Genomic DNA, 16,150 nt, shown 5'->3' with positions numbered 1-16,150 from the left:
TTTCTGCTATTCTTATTTTAAAAGAAGTGTTACTACAAATGAGTTAGAAAAAAATTAAAAATACCACATTAAAAAATTGACAGAGTGAGGGAGAGAGAGGAGAGAGGAGAGAGAGAGAAACCTGCTATTCCACCCATCTATGCATTTACTGACTGACTGTTGCATGTGTCCTCGGATCAAACCTGAAACCCTGATGAATCGGGTCAACACTCTAAACAACTGAGCTACCTGGCCAGGGCTGCTCATCTCTCTTGAATCTACTTCCAAAGGTGTCCCCATCATTTCCCCGCTGTATGCAACGAGAGCAGCTTTCTTTACCTGGTCCCCTTACCTGGCCTGACACGGCCCCTCATCCACCCCCACCCCAATTTGTTCTCCACACGGCACCGATCTTTCTGAGTGTGCTTCCTGCCACACTGGCTTCCCGGGGAGACATCTCCAGTCCAGCAAGCTGGGGCGTCAGACCTCTGTTATCAATGACCCTTCACTTCCTCTCCTTCCATCACCCCTTCCCCTCCCCCCCCTCCACCCTCACAGCTCTGCATAGGCGGCTCCTTCTGGCTGGCCCCTCAGCACAGTGCTTGCCTCCCTCCCCTCGCTGACCCGTGGAGCGAGCGCTGGCCTCTGGGAGTCAGGGACATCACCACCATCAGGAAGCCTCCTGGATGGCACCCGGCGTGCTGTTTCTACGCGCTCACGGCACCGATCACACGTACGAACCTGCTGTGAATCCTGCCTCCTCTACCAGACTGTGAGCGCCAGGCAGAGAGGCCCTCCGTGTCTGCTGAACGAACCAATACATGTGTCTGCCATCCGAAACAGAATGACCTGGTCTTGTCCTGAAGGAGATCCCAACCAGAGATTTCATCACTTCCCTCAGCCAGCCACGCATCTATTTTATCACCTTGGCAATGGAGATGGTCTTTCTTATCTATTAATCAGCCAGTAAACAAGTTTATTATGTACCTGATGTCCTCCAGTTCTACCTGAATCTATTTACTCCTGCTGAGCCTATTACAGTGTCACCGAGGTCCCCACATGTCAGCCATTTAAGTATTGCAATGGACAACAGTGTGGTGCTCACAGGGGGCATTAGGGGGGATAAATGGTGATGGATAGAGACTTGACTCGGGGTGGTGCACACACAATATGGTGTACAGATGTGGTGTAGAATTGTGTCCCTGAAACTTGTATCATATTGTTAACCAGTGTCACCCCAATAAATTCAATAAAAAGGACAAAATAAATTTAAAAAATAAAGTTATCACAACCCACCGAAGGAAAGCAGTTCCCGTGCTGGGCCCAGGAATGTAAAGGTAAATCAGACCGTGACTGCCAACGGGAGGAAACCCGCCACCTTCTGCAGTCCACAGATTCCTTGAGCCAGAAGGGCATGTGGCTTCTCTGTGCCTGTGTGTCAGCTTCCAGGGGCCCACAATCTGCTTTCCAGTGGGACTCAAAGCGGACACAACAATGAGCCTGACTAATGCAGGTCTTATTCTCATACCCTTTTATGTCACATTCCTTTCAATACACCCAAAGTCATGTATATATTTTTCCACAACAGCATTCCAGTATTGACTTCAATTTAGTGGAAGGGCAATGAGAGCAACCGTTTTTAAAAACAGTGTGGGTTTTTTTTTTTTTTGTGTGTGTGTGTGTTTTTTTTTTTTTGTGTGTGTGTGTGTGTGTTTTTTTTTTTAATACTCAATAGATGTATCTATTCCCACCAAATTTCTTCTGCTAATGGAGAATCAACTTCCCAGTTTGGTGCCATCTTATACATTATATTTCTGGAGCTCAGATGACTTGCTGACCTACCTAATTTGGTAACACACACAATGGGAAAGAAACAAGGAAGAAAAGCGAGTTCATTATATGCACCAGGAGAACTCCCAGCTGCTGAACGCTGTGTCCGCAGGCCTCTGGGGACTTCACAGTGTGCTTCAAAGTACATGTGGTGGGATGCTGAGGGATCCTGGGGTCTCTGCTTGGAGGTGCTGGTGATATTAGCTACTATCTCCATTTCATATTAGTCACATGTCTTCTCCACCCTTCCTCCCTGTCCCCGGCTCTGTCCTCCCACCTAGCAACCACAGAGAACGCTTCCTTCGGACTTGGACGCCTCTCCTTGCAGATCGGAGTGTTTCCTGGGACCCGAAAGGAAAGCACAGTCTCGGGGTACTGCCTCGGTTTAGGCCGGAGGCCTCAGGTGAGCTTCCCTGGGGCTGAGAATGGCCCAACAAGCAGGCGAATGTGGGTGTCTGGGGGTGGCTTCCGCACAGTCTCACAGGGGCCTGACACTCCAAAAAGGTTAAGAGCTCGATTTAGGCTGGAGTCCCTACCTCAGGGCACTCAGACCTGAGGCAGTAAATGGAATAAACATTACCAGCACGACTGACCCTTTCTATTCAGTCATCCCCAAGAGAACGAGAAATCCTGTAGTCATCACACACGAAACACCTTTTGCATCAATGAAGAATGTAACTAGAGGGGTGATCTGGACGGTCCAGCAAATATAAAATCATACTGAGGGCAATAATGCAACACTTCAAATAGCTACCAATCACTTCAAATATCTTAGTGTCTGCTTTTAGCCAGATTCAATATATTTTTCTTTGACCTCTTTCCACACCTTTAGCTTATCTGGTAACATTGATTTAAAACCAAAACATTATGAATCAAAAGTCCCTCTGCACAGGAATAGTATGAGCCCCACACATATGCCTTTCATGTAACTATTAGTAATCATATTATTTTTGCTAGATTATACTGTTACCTTTCATACTTGGGTTTTAAATAACATTATACAAAATCACTTCATATAAATGTCAAAATCAAAGCTGCCTTCACGTCAACACGCCACCAAAAAATAGCAAAACATATCTTAACCCTTCGCTTTCACTGGTGCCTGTGTTGTGTTGTTTTTTATAGTTATCACCACGCCCAGAGTATTGACACAGTGAAATAAAAAATGTCCTTCACAGCTTTCCTTTGGTGAGATGCCATTTACAGAAATTTAAAAGTAAGAACCAGTGGCAATCAGAAATCGCTGCCATCCATACTCACCACCGAGACGCACACAGAGGGTGCCCGGGCGCGGGCCGGCCCGGCCCGGGAGGAAGCAGTGGGTTCATTCGGGGAGCGGGCGAGCAGAGACAGCGAGTGGCCACCCCGCCGGCCTCCAGCTCATCCTTTCTGCAGACACACGGATTCTGGAATCCTCCAGGACTCACAATGAAAACCACTAGGTTGTTTTCTCAATTCCTATGAAATGAGTCAGTAGGTCACACAGCGTCTCCACTCTGGAGACAACAATCCCGAAGCCGCACTCACTGTTTCCAGTCAGTAACCGTTCCTTCCTCGGCCCCCTGGCTGACGTGCTGCCCACAGCCCAGCCCCTCGGGGTCTGCATGAGACAGAACTCCCGGGCAGGTCCCACCAGGTTAGTCCTCTTCACGGAAGACTTCCCTGTGAAGGTTTTAGAAGGGGGGAGGGGGGTGTAATCCAGATGGAAGTTTCTTCATCTAAAAAGATGAAGAAACTATTTTTTTGTTGAGACCATGTAGTCATTTCTTTCTTTCACATAAAGGGAGAGAATGATACTTCAACATAGAAGAGCAGTAACTGTACTTGTAAAAGCCCTGTTCTCTCCCTTTCCCCCCTCCCTCTGCCAAAAGGACTAGTATATTCAAAAGATTCCAGGACTAGTCAATTAATCCACGTTCTGAAAATCCCTTCCCCAGCTTCTGTGAGCCCTGCAGTTCCATCATTAAATCATGCAAAGCAGAACACTTAGGAGCCTGCCAGCAGTCCTTGGAACCCGCAGCTCAAGGCGACGAATGCCAGGTTAGCAACAATCTCAGCCTCTACCTCCCACTCACCGCTTGGAGCGTCTCTCGTAGCCAGTGACCTTCTGCACAGGAAATCACCGGCTACCAGCAAAGAATCCATAATTCCAAGAACTCACACAAATAAATACATATATATTCCGGCAAATACAGGGGCACGTCTCTCAACAAAGGTCCAGAGGTCCTCCGTGACAGCTCCTCGGCAGGACGCTGGGAACACTTTTGCTTTCTGTCTAGCCAGTACTTTCTTTCTTTTTAAAGAGGAGGTTTCGTTTTGATCTTGAGAAATTCTCCTCCGATAAAACCACCAACTGAAAACCTGCCATTATAAACGAGGGATTTCACAACAGTCATTCCAAAAAACTGCGGCTATTCATTTCTGGAAGTGATTCATTGCAAAAGAATCGTTGTTGGCGGTGGGGCGAGCATTAATTTTTAGAAGGCAGCCCGGCCTCTGAGAAGTGAGCAAAAACCTCAGAAAGGGCAGCCACGTGCCCCCGGACCCCATCGGGGCTCCTGAATCACCGTCTCCAGATCACACGCCTGACCCATTTCCTCTGACTCCCTCGGCCCCCACGCCCTGGAGTAAATCCTCTGGGGGGGGGGAGGGGGTTCAGAGAAATCGGGGCGGGCTGCAGCCCCATTCTCCACCTGTCAACGCTCGGTTACTGGCGAGGAACCAGCATGTGGATACTCACTTCCTGTGAGTATTTCTAAAAGAGCTTATGATATTTCCTTTTTTGGGGGGGTGGGGGGGTGGGGAGGGAAAGCAGCACAGCGAGGAAAGTAACCCCAACAAGCAAAGCTAAAGGCATGCAGCGTGCTCACTGCTCGCCAGCCACGCCTAATTTTAATTTGGTTTCTCAGCCCCGTGTAATTAAGACAGCCAAAGGAGACGGCATCAGAGAAAGGGGGTAAAAAAAGACATTTCACAAATGCCTAGACCTTCAGAGCGCGTGACCAGAAAAGTAATTTTAAGATTCAAGTGAACCAATCTGAAGCTGGTTCGAGTGTTAACCCTTCAGGGAGAGAGAAAGAGTTACTCGTGTTTATCTCCAAATTTCAAAGATGGAACTCGCCTTCCCTGCTGGGCACCGAGACCTGGGAGACTCGGGTGCTGAGCACCGCCCGGGGAGGGGGGGGTGAGGGGTGAGGTGGGGGTGTGTGAGAAGACCTGGCCCAGGTCTCTGTGATGGGGGGAGGGGGAGGAGAATAACACTACTGCTAAGGCCCTGTCACAGTCACAGAACGGCATCTGGCTTTCACACCAAAGCACGCTTTGAAAACTGGCCGTGGAGAGCTAGAGCGTGACCTTTAGGATTTCTCTCGGCGTTAGCCGCACCTGGTCATTTACATCAGAGGAGAGTAGAATGTCTTGACAGCTGGGCAAAGTGAGTAAGAGAAATGGCTTTTATCCCACCCCAAAGAGTACGGAAGGTGCCAGAGCTCCTTCTCTGAAGGGACTAAGAGACATTTTGCTGACAGAGAAGCTTTAAAAAAGCCTGTCCTTCATTTGGGCTTGGGGCTGTGCCTCCTCCAGGGGGTGAGGGGGTTAGGGTTAGGGTTAGGGTTAGGGACCACCAGCCTCTCTGAGCCACCCTCACCATCAGTGATAAACAGACTGACACTCACACATCTACCTATTGGACCCTCTCAGCAACCCTGCCGGCTGCATTCTACTCTTCCCCCATCCCGAAGACAAGGAAACTGAGCTCCTGGGAGTTTAAGGACTTGGCCAGGGACACGTAATCAGCGGGCGGTGGAGCCGGCACACAGAGCCAGGGAGCTTGACCTTGACCACCCTGCCTGCAGCCTTCCATGAGCAGGTGTGCCAGTCTCACCCAGCTGGGGTGCCTGGTAAGTTAAACAGCACATAGGAAACTGCCTTGAAAACCACACAGGAGCCCAGCTGGTGGGGCTCTGTGTCTGAGAGTCAACCTATGAACCAGGAGGTGACCGTTTGATTCCCAGTCAGGGCACATGCCCAGGTTGAGAGACTCAATTCCCAGTGGGGGGCGCGTTGGAGGCAGCTGATTGACAATTCCCTCTCATCTATGATGTCCCTCTCTCTCTGAAATGAATAAAAACGTATTTAAAACACACACCCACACACACACTCACACACACACACACAAGAAGCAGGATTATAATCATGCCAGACACAAATATATTCTTTGCAGAATTTAGAGAAAGTTAATGATAATTAAGCACTTGTCACGCTAACACTAGTTTGTTTTCTGAAAACAGCTTCTCCTAATTTGCAAACTGCTTGTTTGCAAAACTTGATATTGAGTTTTGGAGGGAGAGGGGATTCGAGGCCTTCTTTTCAGGCAGTATGGTTAAGTGAGGCTCAAGGTCAGAGTTAAATTTGAACCTTTAACCTGTAGCTCCCAGGGGAACACTGACCCACTGCCCACAGGCTCACAGGGCTGCTGTGGGGCAGTTCTCAGGCAATTTAATCTGTCAGGCCTCCATCCATCCATGTGATGCATGCATGTGTAATATTAGTCCTCACAATGATGGTCTCTTAGTACTTTCCTTTCACTTCAAGTTCCTCTGGCTTTAAGAAGATAGAAGGATGAGGGGAAAACCTGTTTTCCCATTTAAAAAAAAAAATTTCTTTTAATTAGGGAAAAACAAAGCTACTAAAGTTCTGGTTATGATAAACCTAACTCAAGTTCTACCCAATTCTCTCTTTTTTCTTTAAACTTGCTCATATGTAAACTTTGTGATGTTAAAAAATACCTCACAAAACTGTCTTTCCTGTGTGATCATTCATTCCTTTTATTTTTATTAGGGCGTAGCTGATGCCACTTGCTTATTGAATATGGCTACCAGAGTAAGTGGAAATTGGGGGATTCCTCAGGTTTTGTGTGGTTTTTTAAAATATATTTTTATTGACTTCAGAGAGGAAGGGAGAGGGAGAGAGAGATAGAGACATCAATGATGAGAGAGAATCATTGACTGGCTGCCTCCTGCATGCCCCACCCTGGGTATTGAGTCTGAAACCTGGACATGTGCCCTCCTGGTTCATAGGTTGACGCTCAACCACTGAGCCATGCTGGCTGGGAACTCTCAGTTTCGAGGGTGAATGATGATATGGCAACTAACTTTTAAGAAAAGTCATTTTGATAGAGAGAAGAGGAGGGGTGTGTGTGTGTGTGTGTGTGTGTGTGTGTGTGTGTGTGGAGAGAGAGAGAGAGAGAGAGAGAGAGAGAGAGAGAGAGAGAGAGAGAGGGAGGGAGGGAGGGAGGGAGGGAGGGAGGGAGGGAGGGAGGGAGAGAGAAACACCAATCAGATTCCTCCTGCATGTGCCCTGGTCAGAAATCAAACAGGCAACCTTTTGGTGCACAGGATGACACTACAACCAACTGAGCCACCCTGGCCAGGGCTGGCCATTGAGTCTTCAAGGAAGATGTAATTTCCTATGTAGGATCTTTAAGCTTTTCATGCTATTCATTCCATAAAGTCTGGCCTTGCTAGTTTCACTTAAGAGTTTTGTTTTTTTTTAATGGTTCTCCATCACATTGGGTCACATCAACCTGAAAATATCTTTCCCCAAAATAAAGACGTTTGTTGACAATAAAAGTCAAGTGGGGAAAGAAGTTAAGACCACATTATGGTTTTATTTCCACTTAAGAGAGCAAAGATTCTAGGAAACTGATGTACGTTAAATTTATAAGCCGGCTCTTTTTTCCTCCCCGAAGATTTATTTGGCGTGAAACCTTACTTCCTGTACCGTATCATGAAAGCAAAAGTTATTTACTCTTGTCATGACCATTCATACTTCCTGTCATAAAAACCTGAACTTGGCTGGAATATTAAAGATCACCTGCAAAACCTATAGGGAGGAAGTGACTGCATGGATATACGTTATTTTAAGGTCACATCCCAATCTGACAAAGGGACAGACCATCCCTTTTTGGAGAGGCCAGTATTAGGCTTTATCACCTTGGGGACTAGCCCCACTTATGGCCTGCAGAATGCGCTGGAGGGCAACAAGAGCTTTCTGCGTTTACTGAGTTCAGTCCGTGGTTTGATGGCAGCCCCCAGGGTGCCTCCCAGGGGTGCTGTGTATGTGCTGAGCTGCAGTGTAACTACAGAGTATCTACGGCCTAGGGTTGAAATTGTGAAGATTCAGAAACTGACGCAGGGTAGGTAGAGGGGCTCGTTGTAAATGCAAGAGGGTGTTTGCCTCTGGTGCCTGCACACGTCTGAGAGCAAACAAGCCTCCATACTCCCAGGCTTCTGTGTGTGTGCTGGGAGTGCTGAGCCAGGGTAACATACAGGGAGAGAAGACAGTGTGCGTGAACAGATTTGTTTGCAAAGCAGGCCTAGCAAAGTCTGTCTCTCGGTGCACAGCAGGACTCATCCAACAAAACAAACACGCAAACACAGAATCTATGGAAATGGCGCTCCTTTCTGACAAGGTGTAAGGGGCTGTGATGATAACTGGCCAGAAGGTACAATAGCCAAGTTTATTTATTCAGCACTGCCATCTTCTGTTAATCCTTCATACTAGTATTTCCAATTGGACAGTGAGGTCATTTAAACTCATCAGGAGAGAACAAAACCAACGCAGTCTACTTCCTTTAGTTTAACTAATTGTATGGCCATCTGACCAGGCTTGGGAGTTGGGACCCTGACTCCCTTCCTTACTGAACAGAGCTGAGCCAGTCGTCACCGATTCGACCAGCACCTTTCTCAGTGACGGCTGCCTCTGTCCGCTCTCTCCCATTCCCGCCTCCAATGAACACTGTTTCCTCACAAGTATAAAGGCCTTTTTAATTGGTCAACTTGCCAGTGAGCAACCCTGTGGTGGAAAAATACAGGAACTCGGCTCTGCCAGACACAAACCATGAGATCCAGAGAAAGTTATGTAATTTTCTTGGGTCTCAGTGTTCTCATCTATAGCATGAAGAAAACAGCTATCAAATTATGTGATCTAATCCATGGTGTACACAATCATCAAACATAATCTTGTGAAATTTAGTCTCCTTGGGTCACTGCACACCTTAAAAAAGCTTCAGTGACTTTGCTAAAATTTAAGTTCTTCTGCTGAATTAAATGGGAACGTCTCATATGAAGTGAAAGGCACCACAGAAATACAATAGCAACTCTAATAGGAATAATTTTTAAAAAATATATTTTTTATTGATTTCAGAGAGGAAGGGAGGGAGAGATAAAAGTATCAATGATGAGAGAGAACCATTGGTCGACTGCCTGCTGCACTCCCCACACGGGGTGTATCGACCCTGCAACCCGGGCATGTGCCCTGACCGGGGATTGAGCTGTGACCTCCTGGTTCATAGGTTGATGCTCAACCACTGAGTCACGTTGGCTGGGCTAGGAATCACTTCTTGAGCTGCATGCACTATGTATTATCCAGGAGTTTTATATATGTGGGCTCTGGTCCCCATACCATGCTATGAGTGGGTTTTTATTACTCTACATGACAGATCAAGAATTTTAGGTTCTGTGAATAATTCATCCAAAGTTTTATAACCTAGTGAAGTGCCAGGGATGGCATGCAAATCTATGTGGTTGAGTATAAAGCCCACTAAGCCATACAGAGTGTTTTGCCTATAACATGATGGGGGGTGGGGAGGGGTGAAGAAGGGGGAAGGGTCCTTAGTAACTTGAGTAATCATTCGCTGACTCCCTGTGGTTACCAGGCTGCATAAGGAAGCACAGGTCATCAGAATAGAAAAATATTGACCAAGTTATCACTCAATGTGTAGATCACATTAACATGAGCATCTATTCCTGCTCACTTTCTTGGCTGGTTAGCATCACAGAATAAAAATGCAAACACAATACAGTTCACTTGTAAGGTGAAACTGCACGTTTACATGAAGTCGACAAGGATGACTCCAGAGAACTGCCCGCTCTTTTGTCACACATGGTCATGGACAAGTAAGGGTCAAAGAGAGTTTGAACAGTTGCTAACTATTCAAGGAAGGAAAAGTCAACAGAAATGATTACACGAGAGAGAGACTCTTTGAGAGAATAGTTTGTCTATCAAAAGACCAAGAGCAGCCCCTGGGAACATTTGAATGTGTAGGCACCTTATTTAGGTTGTGATTCTACCACAGAAGTCAACATTCAATCTTTGCTCTAAAGAAATAACATATTGTTGCGCCATATCCCAAATTTCTGTTATATAATGTAAAACAAGCTTAAGATTCCATTTTTAAAACTTCTCCTAATAAAAGTTAATCCCAATAAAATACTTTAAAAAATGTTTCTCTCTCTTTCTCTTCCCCTCTCTTTTCCTTCTCTCTAAAATCCATAAACATATCCCTGGGTGAGGGTTAAAAACGATGTTACTGTGCATTTTAAATGTGTGACTCAGCTTTAAGTTGATTCTCTCAAAGTCAGTTTTCTAGACCATTATCTTCAGATAACATCCTCTAGTAATGATCGTGACAGAGAAAGGAAGAATAAAAGGATTACTGAAATGCAAACAGCAGTCAGCAAAAAAGCACTAATCCTCTAGTCCGCAAGTAGAAAGTAATGTCCTGGTTTTCCACCCATTTCAAGGTTCTCCCTAGTCCAAAGCACGCATGCTCATGGGCTCCACGTCCATGCCCACTGCTGCATCTATGGTGGCAGTGACGTGCCATTCAGCAACATGGTGCTGAGCTGGCCCCGGGGCAGGTCTGCTGTCCAGGCAAAACTCGACTGCAGTTCAGGCGACTCTCAGTGTAAAACCAAACTTTACAAGACACATTCCATCCATTCCATCTTTACCCAGCTACCTCACGGTTTCCACTTCTTTTCCAAAAGATAGGAGTTTATACCCTGGGAGAATCTTGTCTTATAATAATCTACTTTAAAAAGGTCCCAACTGTGTCAAGATTCTTCCTGATAAAAAAAAAAAACCTGTAAATACACTTGTGTATAAAACTAAACCGTTTTGGTGTCTGCATATCCTTCAATCAAAAGTTCGGAGAAGGGCTATTTTGAGAGAGATTTAATGGGATTTGTAACGTAAAACCTCAAATGCATATTGACTTACTGGTAACCAACATGACTCTGGAATACAAAGTGTGGTTGTTGCACTTTTCCTACTATTATGTCCGTCACCCAGCATCTAAGAAAATAATGTCCCCCACGCCAGAGAGAAACCCAAGAACGCGTGCCCTCAGAGGACTGCGTCTAAGCTGGGAAATGTGTAAAGCCACCAGACACCGAGTGAGTTTTGGCCTTGCAAGACTATTGTTTGCTGTGGGGATCTTGGCCTGCTCTGAAGAGACAGCAGTTCTGTGACACTCTGAAACAGCTCCTTGCCTCTGAAAATGAAAGGTGTTCTTCATTCGGGACCATCCAGAACCTGTGACTTACACATACCAGCTGAGGTTTTTTTCGTACACGTGCAAAGGATACCCATGCTCAATGATGCAAAGTGCAAAATCAACATGCAAGTACACACAGGAGCCTTTCAAGGTCCAGAGGCTGACGGGAATGAGGTGAGCAGAGGTGGGATGGAAGGAAGAGGTGGCAGTGTAAGTGGTTTTGAACTATGAATCCAGAAGATGTTTAACACAGCACTGGTTTCCAAAGAGGAGTTTGTGGCACTGACCCCAAGGACAGCATAATGATTGGCTGCTTTGCATATTAATGAGGACCACTGATAAAGACATTCTCTCTCAAGACTCTGAACAGAAGCTGAGTGTGTGCTGCAGCCCCACTTCTAGGCCTCGGCAGTGAGGCTGGCTTCAGGAGCTCGGGACGCTGGCTCTGGAGAGCACTCAGCGGACGGACAGCACTTGGTTTCCCCCATTTAACCAGGTCACCCAGGCATGGAATGCACAGCTCTGCCAGACACAGGGCGCTTTGGATGCCTGAGAAACAACAGCTCGTCCGGGTCACTGATGCGAACAGAGGCCACGGTTTCCATTTTCTCAGCTTTGAATGGCAGCCTTGACGTCACAACTGCTAGGAACCACTGGAGGGACAAACAGCGAGGCGCGAGCCAAGAGCGCCCTGGCTCTGCTGTTGGCCGTTTTAATCTGGTTCTGGCATCTTCTGTGGCTGCAGAGTGTCCGCAGGAGCAGAGGTGAGTGACCAAACTTAAAAATAAAGCAGACCTTTGACTCAGCCAATCACTGTCTCAGAATCCAGGATGAACTACAGCTCCTGACAGACAGTCTCCCAGGGAGTGCCGGGAGCTGGTGGCTGCACTGCCACATGGACCTCCCCTAAGAGCGGCCGGCACCTAAGTCCTAGGACAGGCAAGGAGCAGGCAGCCAGTGTTTGTAAGAGACCCCCTCTTACTTTCCAGGGTGAAAACAGCCTCTGCAGGATTTTATAATTTACCCTCAAACAATTAAATATCAGCACTGGCACCCAACTGCAGGTGTCTGAACAAATGGGTGGAAATGTTCAAATGCCGGCAGGCTTCAGCCATCATCATCAAAAAGGAGTGTAAGTCACGGAGCAGTTGGAAAAGCATGATCTTTCATGTTTCAACCTCACTTTAAAATTATAGATTACATTTAGCTGTGTGAGTGTCAGATCGCTTATATCCACCGTACGTGCCGTGCTCACTACAGACACACCGAGCGGTCTGTGGAGCGGATCTGATAGCCTGGGACCACCCCCTGCATGGACTCCAGACAGCTTTCTGTTGCCACATGTCTACCCCGAGTTCAGTCCTCTGTCAGGAGCACTAAGCTTTCACCAAACCCAAACCCCGGCCCCAACCACAGTCCTCATGGCCTGTTGGGACAGCTGATGCTAGAAAACCGGGGGCTGAGGGTCACCTCTGAGGGGTGGGGTAGGTGGGGTGGAGTGGGGTGTGTGTGTGTGTGTGTGTGTGTGCGCAATGTCTGGCCCAAGCACAAGCTATGACGATGTACTCACTTCCAAAGATAAAAGAGGATACAATTCGGATCCAGAATTCTCGCATAAGGCCCTACAATGGAGCACAGCCCTCCTGCCTTCTGAGGCCTGTTGTGGAATCTGGCCTCTGCTCTCAAATGACCTTCCCTGGGTAGGGAGCAAGCACTGTGTCTTGCTCGTGCTTTTAAAAGAACCCTGATTATACAATGGAGAAGATACAGCAAAAATTACTTTGTAACTACATTTCCCCCCCAAAAAACGGGTGATTATCCTCAAGAGGTGAAACTTATTCTAGCCCTACCCTTGTTTTTATTTTATAGGAGCATTTTTTATAGGTTAAGAACTATAATTAAGTTTCCTCTGAACTGATTTCTTAAACTTTTCAAGATGAGACTGATGGGACTTTTCAAACTGTTAAGTTTTCAAAAGAAGACAATTTGTTTTTATCCTTATGTAAGGGATGAGAAAAGAGAGATTTTTTTTTCCATTTGGATCTTGATTAGAATTTTTTAACGTTCAAATTCCTAGTTATAAATCACAGTAAATAATTAGTCATTCATTCAGAAGCAACTATTGAAAAGGTGATATTTAAAAGAGCAAAAATAAATCATGATGTGATTAAAATTCTATGCATGTCTTCACTTCAAGGCGAACACTGTGCCCATCTGGGTATTTAGTAGGTGCCCAATATCACTGGGGTCTAGATTTAATTATGTCATAAAGAAGGCACCATACTTCATTTGTTCACAAAAAGACCCAGAACTTTACGGATATGACAGTGGCATGAACTGTTAACTAAGGTGACCAGATGTCCCGCTTTTGGCGGGACAGTTCCGATTTTTAACAATTTGTCCCATGACCCGTGGCATTTTAAAAAAGTCCAAAAGATTTTACAGAATCTTCCCAAAAATCGGGACTTTTTTAAAAAAAACGCTGCAGGACGCGGGACAAATTGTTAAAAAGCGGGACGTCTGGTCACCTTACAAAATGAGTCTTATTTTTAAATCATTTAAATATTGGATCAAGCGCAAATGTGAACAAACTTTCAATGAACTAGTGTTCTAATAAGGCAAGGTCATTTTAAAGATAATTTCCAGCTGTGGCAGATTTCTGCTTGAATTTCCTCCTCTGCTTAAAGGCCCTGGCTGCTTTAGTCAGAAGGGCCAACAAAAACGAGAGACAAGATTTGTTCTCTGGGGGACTCGACCCAGATCCGAAGACCTGAGACACCAGCCACGTTCCCTGAACAGAAGGCATTGCGTTCGCTTGCTCTAGTGGTGAGGACCGGAGAGCTGAGATCCACAGCCCTCTCTCCGGGGACAGGAGACAGGGAAAGCCCCGGGCCCAGCGGCTCCCGCTGTGCAGGGCTATCGTGGTTGCAGTCACGCCTGCGCAGGCAGACTGGCCAGCCAGGGGCCCATCCTCAGCGGGGACGGTGGCCTTCCTCACACCCACGCCCTCCTGTCCATTGAGTGCGGCACACACAGCAGGCCTGAGTCCTGTTTTCAGGGTGAGGACAATGGTGGGACTTTTCCATACATCTTCTCTAGGAACAGAGAGCACTGTAAACACAGAAATGAGCTCTCCCTTTTCTAGTTCTTCTTCTGAAAATGGGAACATAGCAACTTCTTCTAAGAGAATATGTATATTATGTATATCATGTATATCAAACCTTATTTGTTTTAAAAAAAATAACATAAAAAGCTTTCTCCTCTGGTTTATCAGAACTCAGCCAAGAGTCACCATCAACCCTAAAACACACATGTGAGAAATTAGCTTTGACAGATCGGCATTTCAGCTTGTTAGGAAAATCCCTCCCTCCCTCCTACCTATCTACTATTTACATATGTCATGACACTAATCTCTAAGAGTGACTCTGTACTAGACAGCTTTGTAAAAACCAAAGTCTGTATGCTCATAAATCTACCTTCTGTTGTTACTCTTAGTTTCTGAATATGTACACACAGAGTTAACACCAGGTTTAATTCAGATTCTTTACTGTACATATTCGTTTCCCTCAGCACATCCTCGCCTACAATGGCCTTTGCAAGCCGCCCTTTTCGCCCACTGTCCTGCAGCTTCCATGGAGGAAGGACTGATGTCTGGGCTGTATGAACACTGTGGATGGAGGGCAGGAAGGCAGGAGAGTGGAGGGAAGAGACAAGTCGTAAGAAGAGGAAGGGAAGGAAAAAGTGTTGCAGCAACACCTGCACTAGTTTTAGAAAATGGAAAGACTTTCAGAGTTTCATCAGAATACTCATTTGTAGAACTGAAAATTCTTTGTAACCATTATCTCATAAATCTCAAGATAACCACCAGCAATCTTTTAACATTAAATTTAAACGATTGTTTATGACACAGAGGCAGAGCAATGAGGATAACTGCTCCTTGATCTTCTATGTTTTACTCATACGCCAGCCAGCATGCAAGCAGGCACTCCTGTTACTGACCTTCCACGTCCTCTGTGTGTCAGAACAGGCTACATCTCTCTCCGTTTAAGAACTGTGATAAAGGTCTGGTATTTCTATTTGTTCGTGTCCTAGAGACACAGAGCCTTGGTTTTAACCGTGGGCATACATGAGGAAAAGAACTAGTTCTCAGGCCAGTCTTCTCATTGTTACCACCCACGTCAGCACGCAGCTTCCTGGTGACGAAGCAGAGCACTGGGGCGGAGGAGGACCTCAGAGCGGAGGACCAGGAAGGCAGGTGTGTCACCAAGAGGGTCCCCCCGATCGATCACCCAGCTGTAGGGAGAGTGCCAAGGTGCTCTTCCTCACGCAATGTACCCTACGCTGGGCATTGCCACCCACACAGGGCAGAGGAGGACTTGCCCTGCTCACAGGGCCCATGGCTGACAGAACTGCACCGCAGACCGGGGCTCACAGGCTGGCCGGCTGCAGCCATCACGCGCACCGCAGAGAAAGTGGGAACACAGACTTCTTCTAAGGGCAAGAAAAGTCCAGAGAGACCCTCGTGGTTTCGAAGCATCTTGTCTAGGAACCGTTCCTGACATGAAGCTTAACCTGCTGAGCTGAGTGCAGCCCCAATCTGGTCCGTGTTTGCCACGACGGGCTTTTGCCTAAAGCCCGGCTGTCGAGGCAGAGACGGACATGAATGCCATCGTCCTGGGAACTGTGAGTATTAAAAAGATCAAAGCATGCCCTTGTGCGCCTTCATACGGGTCTTCCGTGATAACCTGCCTTCTGAAAAATACATTCAAACCCAGTTCGGGCCGGAGCACAGTCGCTCGATATCGGAAATTCGGCTTTCTAAAACATTTTGATCAGTTAAGTTTCTTAATCACGTTGTTAGCCCAGGGTCCACCATACGCCCAGAATAATTCAGATGACAAAGTAATAAACCACTCCCTGCACGCAAGCAGTCCATACTCTCTTTTCTTCTCCCTTCTCCTCCTGCACGCCTGCATCTTCTCCTCGACTGGCGTGGCTTAG

At 46.6% G+C, this 16,150-nt stretch overlaps 2 long non-coding RNA genes across 5 annotated transcripts in view; one reads left to right on the top strand and one right to left on the bottom strand.

Annotated features, from left to right (window-relative positions):
• The window catches only part of LOC311629146, a 2,333-nt gene extending 1,073 nt beyond the window's left edge, over nucleotides 1–1,260 (top strand). Inside the window, exon 2 of the long non-coding RNA XR_014796163.1 lies at nucleotides 1–1,260. This exon is cut by the window's left edge and continues 53 nt beyond it. This is a non-coding gene — a long non-coding RNA (uncharacterized lncRNA).
• LOC311629143 overlaps nucleotides 1–16,150 on the bottom strand; it is a 164,009-nt gene that overhangs the window by 15,966 nt on the left and 131,893 nt on the right. Inside the window, exons 1-2 of one of the 4 annotated variants that reach the window (XR_014796160.1) lie at nucleotides 3,885–4,128; nucleotides 3,070–3,267 (exon numbers count right to left, since the gene is read on the bottom strand). The exons of 2 other annotated variants lie outside the window; for them this stretch is intronic. This is a non-coding gene — a long non-coding RNA (uncharacterized lncRNA). Of the gene's footprint in view, nucleotides 1–3,069; nucleotides 3,268–3,884; nucleotides 4,129–16,150 lie in introns of those variants that run through there. One more of the 4 variants, XR_014796157.1, reaches the window with a different exon arrangement.

This window comes from Pipistrellus hanaki, assembly GCF_964339955.1.
Source record: "Pipistrellus hanaki genome assembly, chromosome: 10".
NCBI classification, from domain to species: domain Eukaryota; kingdom Metazoa; phylum Chordata; class Mammalia; order Chiroptera; family Vespertilionidae; genus Pipistrellus; species Pipistrellus hanaki.
Note: the sequence above shows the minus strand (reverse complement) of the source record. Positions and strands in the feature narration are given on the sequence as shown.